General features: G+C 43.1%; 1 protein-coding gene across 3 annotated transcripts in view; it reads right to left on the reverse strand.

Annotated features, from left to right (window-relative positions):
- IL1RAPL2 (interleukin 1 receptor accessory protein like 2) overlaps positions 1 to 13,118 on the reverse strand; it is a 1,136,349-nt gene that overhangs the window by 226,770 nt on the left and 896,461 nt on the right. The gene's annotated exons all lie outside the window — the stretch shown is intronic.

Raw genomic sequence — 13,118 nt, forward strand, 5'->3', positions numbered from 1 at the left:
GCTGGTCTCCCTGGAAGAGTTGATCATTCATTTTATGAACATCATCTTCTCCACATTTTGTGGAAGGAACCTCCTACGCCTTTCGCTAACAAGGTTCCCGGCTGCACTAAACACTCTTTCGGAGTACACACTGGAGGGGGGGCAACTCAGGTAAAATAGAGCCAGTTTGTACAGGGACCTCCAAATTGCTTCTTTTTCCTGCCAGTACAGGTACGGACTGTCTGACATGCCTACTTGGATGCTGTCACCGATGTATTCCTTTAACAGACAGACGCACGCTTGTCGCTGCTGCTTTGAGGATTCAAGTGCGGCTACAGCCCACACAATTCACAAAGACAGAAAAAAAAAAAGAATATTTTTATTGTTTGTGGAGCACACTTTGAGGGTTACACCACCCTCTAACAGACAGACGCACGCTTGTCGCTGCTGCTTTGAGGATGCAAGTGCGGCTACAGCCCACACAATTCACAAAGACAGAAAAAAGAAGAATATTTTTATTCTTTGTGTAGCACACTTTGAGGGTGTCACCACCCTTTAACAGACAGACGCACGCTTGTCGCTGCTGCTTTGAGGATGCAAGTGCGGCTACAGCCCACACAATTCACAAAGACAGAAAAAAAAAGAACAATATTTTAATTGTTTGTGTAGCACACTTTGAGGGTGTCACCACCCTTTAACAGACAGACGCACGCTTGTCGCTGCTGCTTTAAGGATGCAGGTGCGGCTACAGCCCACACATTTCACAAAGACAGAAAAAAAAGAACAATATTTTAATTGTTTGTGTAGCACACTTTGAGGGTGTCACCACCCTTTAACAGACAGACGCACGCTTGTCGCTGCTGCTTTGAGGATGCAGGTGGAATCTAGACGGGATTTGGAACCGAGGACACACTACCTCCATCAATTGTCTAAATCCCACTGCACTAATGTCGGATACCGGACGCACGTCTAACACCAACATAGCAGTCAAGGCCTCAGTTATACGTTTTGCTTCAGGATGACTGCTGTCGTACTTCATCCTCATCGCTAGGGACTGTTGGAGGGTCAATTGTTTAGTAAAAGTAGTGATGTTCCTACTTCCTCTCTGGGATGATGAACAACTCCCAGCAGCAGCAACAGCACTAGGAGGAAGAGGTTCTTGATCTTTCCCTATTTTATTTTTATCGGAGAAAGTTTGGTCCTCCATTTATGTTATATTGATATATATACGTGCGGCTAAAGCGCACACAAACACAGAAAATATTTTTTTATTTTTGCTGGAGAGTAGTGCACTTTGTGGGTTACACCACCCTTTAAGAAATGAGCCAGCCGGCTCTTTACTTATGGGACACAGGCGCACGCTTGGCGCTGCTCCTTTGTTGATGCACGTGCAGCCACAGTGCACACAAGTCACAAACACAGAAAATATATATTTTTTTGGTTTGGAGTGTACTTTGGGGGTTACAGAACCCTTTAACGGTCAAGCCAGCCGGCCCTTTACTTATGACACAGGCGCACGCTTGGCACTACTTTGTTGATGCACGTGCGGCTACTGCGCACACAATTCACAAACACAGAAAATAATTTTTTTTTTGGTTTGGACTGGAGTGTACTTTCGGGGGTTACAGCACCCTTTAACGGTCAAGCCAGCTGGCCCTTTACTTATGACACAGGCGCACACTTGGCACTACTTTGTTGATGCACGTGCGGCTACTGCGCACACAATTCACAAACACAGAAAATAATTTTTTTTCGGTTTGGACTGGAGTGTACTTTGGGGGTTACAGCACCCTTTAACGGTCAAGCCAGCCGGCCCTTTACTTATGACACAGGCGCACGCTTGGCACTACTTTGTTGATGCACGTGCGGCTACTGCGCACACAATTCACAAACACAGAAAATAATTTTTTTTTTGGTTTGGACTGGAGTGTACTTTGGGGGTTACAGCACCCTTTAACGGTCAAGCCAGCCGGCCCTTTACTTATGACACAGGCGCACGCTTGGCACTACTTTGTTGATGCACATGCGGCTACTGCGCACACAATTCACAAACACAGAAAATAATTTTTTTTTTGGTTTGGACTGGAGTGTACTTTGGGGGTTACAGCACCCTTTAACGGTCAAGCCAGCCGGCCCTTTACTTATGACACAGGCGCACGCTTGGCACTACTTTGTTGATGCACATGCGGCTACTGCGCACACAATTCACAAACACAGAAAATAATTTTTTTTTTTGGTTTGGACTGGAGTGTACTTTGGGGGTTACAGCACCCTTTAACGGTCAAGCCAGCCGGCCCTTTACTTATGACACAGGCGCACGCTTGGCACTACTTTGTTGATGCACGTGCGGCTACTGCGCACACAATTCACAAACACAGAAAATAAATTTTTTTTTGGTTTGGACTGGAGTGTACTTTGGGGGTTACAGCACCCTTTAACGGTCAAGCCAGCCGGCCCTTTACTTATGACACAGGCGCACGCTTGGCACTACTTTGTTGATGCACATGCGGCTACTGCGCACACAATTCACAAACACAGAAAATATTTTTTTTTTTGGTTTGGACTGGAGTGTACTTTGGGGGTTACAGCACCCTTTAACGGTCAAGCCAGCGGGCCCTTTACTTATGACACAGGCGCACGCTTGGCACTACTTTGTTGATGCACGTGCGGCTACTGCGCACACAATTCACAAACACAGAAAATAATTTTTTTTTTGGTTTGGACTGGAGTGTACTTTCGGGGGTTACAGCACCCTTAACGGTCAAGCCAGCCGGCCCTTTACTTATGACACAGGCGCACGCTTGGCACTACTTTGTTGATGCACGTGCGGCTACTGCGCACACAATTCACAAACACAGAAAATAATTTTTTTTTGGGTTTGGACTGGAGTGTACTTTCGGGGGTTACAGCACCCTTAACGGTCAAGCCAGCCGGCCCTTTACTTATGACACAGGCGCACGCTTGGCACTACTTTGTTGATGCACGTGCGGCTACTGCGCACACAATTCACAAACACAGAAAATAATTTTTTTTTTGGTTTGGACTGGAGTGTACTTTCGGGGGTTACAGCACCCTTAACGGTCAAGCCAGCCGGCCCTTTACTTATGACACAGGCGCACGCTTGGCACTACTTTGTTGATGCACGTGCGGCTACTGCGCACACAATTCACAAACACAGAAAATAATTTTTTTTTTGGTTTGGACTGGAGTGTACTTTCGGGGGTTACAGCACCCTTAACGGTCAAGCCAGCCGGCCCTTTACTTATGACACAGGCGCACGCTTGGCACTACTTTGTTGATGCACGTGCGGCTACTGCGCACACAATTCACAAACACAGAAAATAATTTTTTTTTGGTTTGGACTGGAGTGTACTTTCGGGGGTTACAGCACCCTTTAACGGTCAAGCCAGCCGGCCCTTTACTTATGACACAGGCGCACGCTTGGCACTACTTTGTTGATGCACGTGCGGCTACTGCGCACACAATTCACAAACACAGAAAATATATTATATTTTTAGCACTTGGGGGGAGCACCCCTGATGGACAGAGCACCCCCTGGACAACACTACAGCACCTCTTTAGGACTGGGACACTGCACAGGACTTTGGAGTGGACACAGCCCCTATGGAGAACTGACTGCACAACACAGTCCAGCCAGCCCCTATGGACTTTGAAGTAGTGGACACAGCCCCTATTAACAACAGCAGCACAGCACAACACAGCCAGCCCCTATGGACTTTGAAGTAGTGGACAACAGCAGCACTACACTACACTACACTACACAGCCCTAACTCCCACCCTCCCTCTTCACTGTCCACAGCCGAGTGAGAAAATGGCGCCGACGTGGGTACCTTATATAGGATCCAAAACCCGCGAGACTCGGAAGGCGGGAAGATGACGTTTTGCCTCGATTTCAGAATCCGAGTCAGGCGGGAAAAGTCGAGCCTGACTCGGATCGGACTCGGATCGGGGGGGCTCGGGGGGGTTCGGATTTCAGAAATCCGAACCCGCTCACCCCTAATTTATATATATATATATATATATATACACACACACATACTTACATAAAGGGGGTTTCTCTTGCTCTTTCAGGTAATTTTCCAAGTCTCGCTTCACCTAATTTCTCGTAGCAGCTTTGAACAGAGTGTGAAAATTCAATTAGACAAATTCAAAAAGATAGATGATATTACCACCTGCTCACTACTGGCATGATCACAGCATACATACTATTAATTACTGCATTGTTAACTCCAAGTCCAAATACAACCAAAGTGTTCCCTCTACACAATAATGTAAGATCTAAGCCCGTTAACTTTTTTAATGCTTTTTATTTCCAAGGTTACCAGAAGGTTTGCCCACTCAATTGTGTATCCCTTTAACCTTTATCCCTGTATAGTAATGTTGGATCCATTGCTCCACAACTGCACAAGGCCATGAGAACAGTGGTTCCCAAAGTTTCTTAAATCACAGCATTTTTTTCACGGCACCCCTAGGCTAAGAGCTTCTTATTGAGAAATTCATAGAAAAATATTAAACTAAGTACATTGTGCGTACCTGTCCTTAGGTTCAGTTATGTGGTGGTGGACAGGGTTGTACTTTTGTTTATTCACATATTTAATGATTAGCAGCCACCAGCAGTGGCTTTGCTATTGCATTGACTATAAATAATTGACTTGGTCCTTCTCCACCAAACCGTGGCACTCCTGCAATTGCCTCGCGGCAGTAGCATCACTAAGGGGGGTGCGTTACTGGAGCAGGGAGCTGCACAGATGCTATTGTGCAGCACCCGGTCACTGGGAAAAAGCCAACAGTGAGGAAAGAGTTCCAGAGGCATCCCAGCATCTCAGGAGTGCTGAGCACGCCCCCAGAGTGATGAAACTGGGGGTGTGCCGTGAGGCCATGCCCTTTTCCCTTGAGACCCCACCCCCTTTTCAAGCTTGCGCCCCTTTTTTGTGCATCGGGTGTTACCGACACCAGTGACGCCACTTCCCCGCGGCACCCAGTTTGGAAGCACTGCCATGAGACCACTCTGTCCGGCATCAGGGAGAGAATATAGCTTCGAATGCTGGAGGACTGCAATTGTCTGGATTCAGTCTACTAGAACAGCATGTATGGTATGTGCAGATGCAAATAAATAATTATGGTGCTTTGGACCATTAAGTAGGTGCACTGTGGACTTTAGGTAGGTTTCCACCAAGCAATTAGATCTTCTATATTTTTCTCCTATATTATGCTTTGTGCACCTTGGAATAAGAAAAAGTAAATAATAAATGTGAACCTGAACCATTGTTGACTGTGTGAGAGTGGTCTCAGCATGCAAATTGTGGTTTATTTGGCCTTATATCAACATTATAGGATAAACAGCTTTAATAAAAGCTGTAAATAAAATATGTGATAACCCTTCAGTATGGTATAAAAAAATATGCATAGATTATTAACAGAGCCAATAAAGTTAAAGACAGTACTTGGAAAAAAAAAGAGCCAAGCCTAAAGACTAACTAGTATTCCCTGGATTATCCAAAATGCCATATGTGTAATAAAGGTATTACTAATTGTGTAATATTTCTATTTGGGCTAATCAATGACCTAGTCCAGATATAGCTATTTATTTTCATGCTAAACTATATTATGATGCTTTCCCTGTGGAAAAAAAATGTGCTGAGAAGATTAACGAATATTGGAAAAGTAATATTCTTGTATCTGTAATACTGAATATATATTATTATAAGGAGACTTGCCAAAGGTAATTGCATTATAAAAATTTAATATTTAAGATTAACTACCGATTAAAGTATAGAATAAAAGATCACATTTTAAAATTTAATATTGCCATTCTTGTATACCTCTAAAACCGTATTTGTAGACCGAGAGGGAACAGGGAAAAGGAAACAGGTGGTCTATTACGGTGTCCATTAAGCAGGAGATTTATATAATACAGATCCATCTTGAGGCAATTAGAATTATCTTCTTTTTTTAAAATTTTATGGTTTCATTGAAAACTGTAGGCAATAAAGCAATTAAAAAGTAAGTATATGAACATTTATCCACCTTCTGTAGTAAGGAACAATCTGTGACTAAATATCTCCAGCATGGTTCTAGCTCAGTGTAATGATACCTACAGTTTTATACCTGCTTTAACTCAGTACAGTATGTTGACTTTTCACAAATAAATGTACCTGTCACCTCCACCAAGATACAGTAAATGTTAGAGACTAACTTACAGTAGGCTTAGGAGAGTGGCGGAGGAGCTGAGCAGGTCAGGGTCAGGCTGATGGATGGAATTAGTGAGAGGTGTGCTTGGGATCAGGGCCGTAGAGAGCCTGGCTGGGCCCGGGTAAAGGGGGTGTGTGGCCTAATTGCGGGAGGTGTGGCCACGCCCCCTTGAAAAACAATATAGAAAAAATATAACTGTAAGCCCCCCAGCCCAGCATTTAGCAGAGGGGGGGGGCGCGATCAGTGTGATCGTCTTCCCCCACAACCATAGGAGACTGCTCCGGCTGCTGCAGCAGCCGCGAGCAGTCTCACACAGCAACCCAGCACAAGTTGTGTGCTGAGCTGCTGTGAGGGAGGGAGGGGCGATGCCGGACCCGGGCCCCGCCGGGCCCCTCTGGCAAGCCCGGGCCCGGGTAAACTGTACCCTCCCCCCCCCCTCTCGGCGCCCATGCTTGGGGTTACAACATGTTATTTTAGTTAGGGAGTGTGTCATTTTTGTTTGAACAAATTATTAATGTTGTTAGGTTTAATAAAAGAAGTGGAATGAAAAGAAAAGGCACCAGTTGGGATAGAAGGATGTCAGATTGCAGAGGAACCAAGGTCAGGTGCTGGGAGAGGAGGCAGGACAGGATCAGAAAGTGTCAAGTGTGTGGGCTGAGGAGGAGGCAGCAGCAGCAGCACTGAATACCTGGATAATGGTGCATACACACGATCAGATTTTTTCTTCAGATATGGACGATAACGATTTAAAAATCGTTCAGTCGTTCATATCTGAAGGAAAATCGTTCATATCTGACATGCCTGAACGATGGACGATCAACGATGCGCGTTCCCGTTTGTCAGATAACGATATCTGACATCTGATGGGTTTGCAGTCAGACTTGGACGATTCCATTCATTTTAATGCAGTCAAAAATCGTTCAATCGTTCAAATCGTTCAAATCGTTCAAAACTTTGGTCAAATCGTTCAAATCGTTCAGTCGTTCATCTGACAAATCTGACAAGTCTGACAAATCTGACCGTGTGTACGCTCCATTAGATAGACCTCACCAGGGGACCCCTAATATCAATTACTGTATCTTTTTCACTAGAATAATGTGAAAAACTGTTGTTTTCACACCCTTTTCACATTATTTTAGTTTTCCCTAAATGTATGAAAGGGCAAAAACTACTCAAAGCCCTTAAATGCGCACATTTTAGGAAGCAGATCACACTTGCTATACTTATAGGAAATGCGATCTGCTTCAAATGTGAGTGAAAATATTTGGGCGCAACAGCCGCCGGCATTTCTGCTCGCACCCCTCCAGCAACAATGTGCGATAAACCCGTGGTTAGGGTGCTCAAACTGCTGTTTGGGCAATCCAACCAAGACTTTAGGTGGGTTAAGCCGTTTTACATGGCTAAAACCGATCTAATTGGGCGCGATGCCCACGATAACTAATGGGCACCCATTAATTATTGCCATCCACAAAACAATAGATTCGCCCCCCTGAGAACAAAAGAGATTGCTAGTGATGTACAAAATTGGGGCATAGGATTACAGGTGAATAATGCAGTGTGTAGACAGATGTTACATGTTATTTATTTCTATTTAACTCCAAAACAGGTTAAAAAACAGAGGATGTGGTTTATAGGTTCAGTTCCTTCATGTCCCAGGTTGCTCAACTTGACTAGTAAAATGTTACAATGACTTTATGACTAAAGCCATTCTTGCTGATGCTGCAGAACAGGACCATACTGTCTATATTTTAATGTGTAGCTGTTTTTCCAGAGATGCTCAAAGGAAAAGGTCTGAAGTTAAGTATAACAAGCATTCGGTTCATATTGGAGCAGCTACTGAGTCATCTCACTGAGGCCTTGAGAATGCAGTGAATTTAGGTCTTTATGAACTTTTTTATTTGGCTTTAAAAGTGTACTCTATATGTTATTATTAGATTATTTTGCATATTGGACTAAAAAGGGACTAGAGTAAGACATGGCGTTTGTTTATTGTGCAGTATAGCAGAGTTCTGATGTTTTGTTCCATTGGATTGGCACGTGAGAAGAGTGTTGCATTCGGCAAAGGCTGTGTGTACAAAAAAAAAGATTGTGTCCACATTTTGTGATCAGCACATGATTTACATACTCACTAGGGAAGGAACAATCGTCATACAGTGTTCATTATGATGTAATTTACTAATTGTTGTGGCTTTTCTCCATCCTACAGGAGCATTTCAGAGGAATTTTCCTATATAAAGCCTAATAAATATCCTTACTCTGATCCTCCACTGCTGCCCTTTGTAATTATATGATAGAGTATAATATTCCTCCTCATGTTAGGCAGCAGCAGGGCCGGATTAAGGCTTGTGGGGGCCCCAGGGCAATTTAGCTGTGGGGGCCCCCTTCAAGCCACACAGAGCCGTGCCTACCCCCCCCCCCGAAAACCCCACACAAGACACCACTCACACATAAACAGTATACACACACTAACACATATATACACATTAACACATACAGTACATACACAGTATACACACCAACACATATGCACAATATCACATACATACATACATACACACACTAAAACAAAACACTTAGACTTGATGCAGCAGCAGGTTGCAAAAGGACCCGGCCTGCACCTCCTCAATTCATTAGGCTCCGTCCCCCCACGATTAATGACGCGATTCGCGGTTATATGGGGGCAGGACTTGCCGTATTTGCTCCGCCCCCAATGCGGCCAGCTGAGGCATTGGCGGGGTTCGGAGGGATTTAATCACAGTAAAGCTGGCCCTCTCTCTCTCTATTAGACAGCTGATGCAGCAGCACTGACTGTGCTGCTGCATGCAGTCTGTCGAACAGCGTGGCTCCAGAGCCTCTAACCGGGAACAGGTGCTACCTGTTCTCGGCAGGGTCACATCGACCCAGTGTGGGAGCCCCTCTGTGTGTGGGGGCCCAGGGACGACCGCCCCTGTCACCCCACCTTAATCCGGCCCTGGGCAGCAGATGCAGGTTTTCTGGGGGGTTCAGTGTTGGCCCCATATAGAATTTCACAGAACATTTCTTACTTACTGAGGAGGTGTCGGGATACGTGTCCTGTATACTCCTAGAAGTGACTTTTTCTATTAATTTTATGTTTCATTTTTTTGGGATTATTTTGACTTTGTGTCTGATGTTATTTTACTGATGCTGTATTTTTTAAATATACATTACTTATATGTTATCAATTTACTTTCTGTAAATAGCGAAAATATTTTATATGTTTTAATATTACGTTTGTCTATGACAGAAATTGTTTTGTACTTTTAATGCCACTTATACACTTATAATAAACATTATTGAACCTTAGGAGATAGCCTTCATTATTGAATTAAATCCTTTATTAATAGTTCTAATGGCAGGTACACACTAGACGCTGTCTAGTGTGTACCGACCTCTTAAGTGACGGGACCCGGTTGGGTTTCGGCATTGACAAGTGCATAAACACTTGCCGATGCTGACAGCACCGAATGCAGCATGGCCCTCACTAACGATGTCACCCGTGGGACCTGCACGCAGGGCGATATCGCTGATGACGTGCAGGAGCGCGCATCGTCAATGACATAGCGGGTACACACTAGAGAATGTGCCAAATATGTTGTCCGATCCGGCCGGATATGACGACATATCATCTAGTGTGTACCCTGGCATAAGGTGTTACCCAAATGTATAATAGCTCTGATAATTACTTTGATCTCTCCTAGTCTACACATTAGCTCTCCTTATATGGAGTAAGGGTAGGTCTAATAACAGTATAGTGTCATAGACACCATTCATTTAAGGCGGTGGGTCTCAAACTGTGCGCCATGGCACCCTGGGGAGCCTCGGGACACTTGCGGGGTGAATCAGGTTGGTGGTCCAGCACCAAATCAAATTATTTATGGTTAATGTAATGTAAATATGTGAACAAACAGAAGTGCAAACCTGTCCACCATCACATAACTGAGGATGACAGGTAATCACAATTTACTTCACTTTACTATATTACTACATGTTTTTCTGAATTTCTCAACAACAAACTTAAACTTAGGGGTGCCAAGAAAATAATGCTGATACTATAGGGCGCTGTGATTCAAAAATGTTTGGGAACCACTGATTTAAGGTAAAATATTTATATCTTACCCTCTTCCAGCACTGAAGAATTCTTACTATTATATCTATTACACAGAACACCGACACAAAGGATGTACCCCGGCCCTACAAGAACACCACAAATATTTTGCCATACGTGCCAAAATGTACAAATATTTTCCAAGTACTCTGTTGTTGAGCTGGTGTATCTATCCAGTTAACACTTTTTAAATAGTCCATCTAATTATTAACTTCTTAAGTCTAAATAATAATAAGACTATGATAGTAAAACTTGCATGTAACATGAAAGTTTACTGTGCATTTGGTCATAACTGAAAACTAGGGATATTTCCAAAGACCAAAATTTATAGTGACAAATATTTAAAACATGTGACTGTCCCAAAAAATTAGAAACAGTTGGCAACTATGCTGTATAATATGTTTATATACAGTAGCTTCTTGCACTTGTGTTGTTTAAATGAACAGTGTAATGTGTGCTTTGCTTCAGTTAATGCTAACTCCCCTACTATCTCTTATCAATTCATTTTAAATGGTTCTGTAAGTTTTTATTAAATTGGTTTTTAAACCCTCTAGTGCCCACATCCCAGCCACTTCCATAACAATGATTTATTGTACGTTTGTATCTTTATGTATAAAATACACACACAATCTCACACATACACATATATTTCACAAGATCAGGTTACGACAGCACTTCTCATTCTGCAGCCAACTAATAGCACCAGACCAGTGCCTCGGGACAAGTAACCGCAGCTAGTTTTATTTAGCATCATAGAATAAACAAAACAGAAAAAATAAATCCTAGCCTGTCCAGTTCTAAATACCGTCCCCCCGTTTTTCCAGTAGCCAGCACCAGCCTACTATAGTAGGGAGACACACAGCCTGGGGTCCCCCTGCCATAATGTAAAACCAGTCCCAAACTGGTCAGCCCAGGGCTGAAAATCCTCAGAGAGTGGGGAACACAAAAATAAAATGGGGTCTACCCTCCTGAACCACAAGTGCCATGCCAGGACATAAACGGCCCGCTGGCACCTATAGTTCCATTGTAAGGAAAAGATTAAAAAAACGACAGGACACACATTGAATATTTAAAGCCTTCATTACACACACTCACACTTCATACTTACATACCTACTCTTTGGATGTGCTCGGCCCCCTTCTCCATATAGAAGTCCAGGATCTTGGCAAAATAAAAAATGTAGTCACTGGAGCTCACGGACATGTTGTACAGGGATGCGGGGGATAGCCCGGGGCTTCAGTCCCAGCCTGGAGTACCCTGGAGAGGGGTAACTAGTGGGGGGTGCTGAATGCTTTGGCCAGGGAACCTAGTGAAGCGTGTCCTCCGACTGCGGCATTACACCCCACTATCTAGAGTTCGGTGTTGGTTGTGGATAATACGGGGACCTCTACTCATTTTGTGCCCCATATTTCCACAACCAGGGCTAGTTCAGGAGCCTGGTGCTGGTTGATGAAAATATGGTGGACCCCTATGTCCCCGTATTTTCACAACCAGGAACATCTCACACATGCTGCTGCTGGTTGTGCTTTTGGGGGGGGGGCACTTAATTAGTTTTTGTTTTAACACTTTCATTGCTTTCTATACACAGCAGCCTTCATAGATCACGCTGCAAGATGATGTGACTTTGTACTTTCACATTAACTTGCACCCTATTACATTCCACCCAAAAAAGGTATTGACGAGCTGTACAGTCCTCATGTTTCATTCATTCATGATTTGTGGAACAATTGTGATATTGTTATTATAAGTGTTCCCAAAAAGCTTTCAGCCCTCATTGTTTCCTGCATCAATGCCCGCTGCACTGAATGAATGCGATACAACTGCAAAAAGTCATGTATTACTAATAATGGAAGAAATTAATTTGGGAATACATTTTTACGCAGAGCAAAATCTTGATTGTGGTATATTATTTGACTGCGGTATAACCAGCAGGGGGACTGAACAGTGTCATGTGTGCAACAAGAATACATAAATTGGAACTGACAAAACAAGAAACACTAGTAAGTCTAAAAAGTTCAAATAAAGTGCATTTTATAGCTTGGACCAACAGCTGCATTCAGAAGAAATGTCACTGAAAAGTAGGTTAAAGGGACAGCTCTAAAATTAAGAGTTCACATACTTTTTGATTTTACTGTAAACTGAGCTTAACCCCCAAATGTCACTAAAATGTAGGTTAAAGTATCTAAAAACTATAAATTCACATACAGTTACACTATATTTTACTGTAGACTGTGAGTAACCGCCCTTCATTGCCTGGTATAATAGAATATTTCTAAGAGTATTTATTTAGGTCCATGGCAGCAATGATACATTTCACATTTGTAAAATAAAATTGTTGACTTGCCATACTCGAACACTAGGGGGGGGTCGATTCATTTAGGAATGAGCCTTCTTGCCCCACGAGTAAATGCATGATTATGCTGCACTTACTGTAGTCTAGAAGTTTTGGTATTGTTGTTTGTACAAAAAGTTGTAATAAAAGGAGGGGAAGGGGAAAGGAGGAAACGCCGCACTGATCAAATTGGACTAATGAAGTCAATATAAAATTTCAAAATCACAATAGGGAAGTGTATATATAGTATATGTCTGAAATCAGAACAAGATGGTGCTACCTAGAGTAAAATAATGATACAGAAAAAGAAACGTTTGGTTGTAGAGCAACCAAACAAAAGTACTCTATAGAGGTGCACTCATATATGTAATCTGGAACAATTAATAAAACTTAACTTTTAATAGGACATACATAGAAAAATGGACACAAAAAACACGACATATGGTGTGTAATCGTATATAATATACC

Source organism: Taudactylus pleione, unplaced genomic scaffold (assembly GCF_031769625.1).
Source record: "Taudactylus pleione unplaced genomic scaffold, aTauple2 ptg000296l, whole genome shotgun sequence".
In the NCBI taxonomy this organism is placed as follows: domain Eukaryota; kingdom Metazoa; phylum Chordata; class Amphibia; order Anura; family Myobatrachidae; genus Taudactylus; species Taudactylus pleione.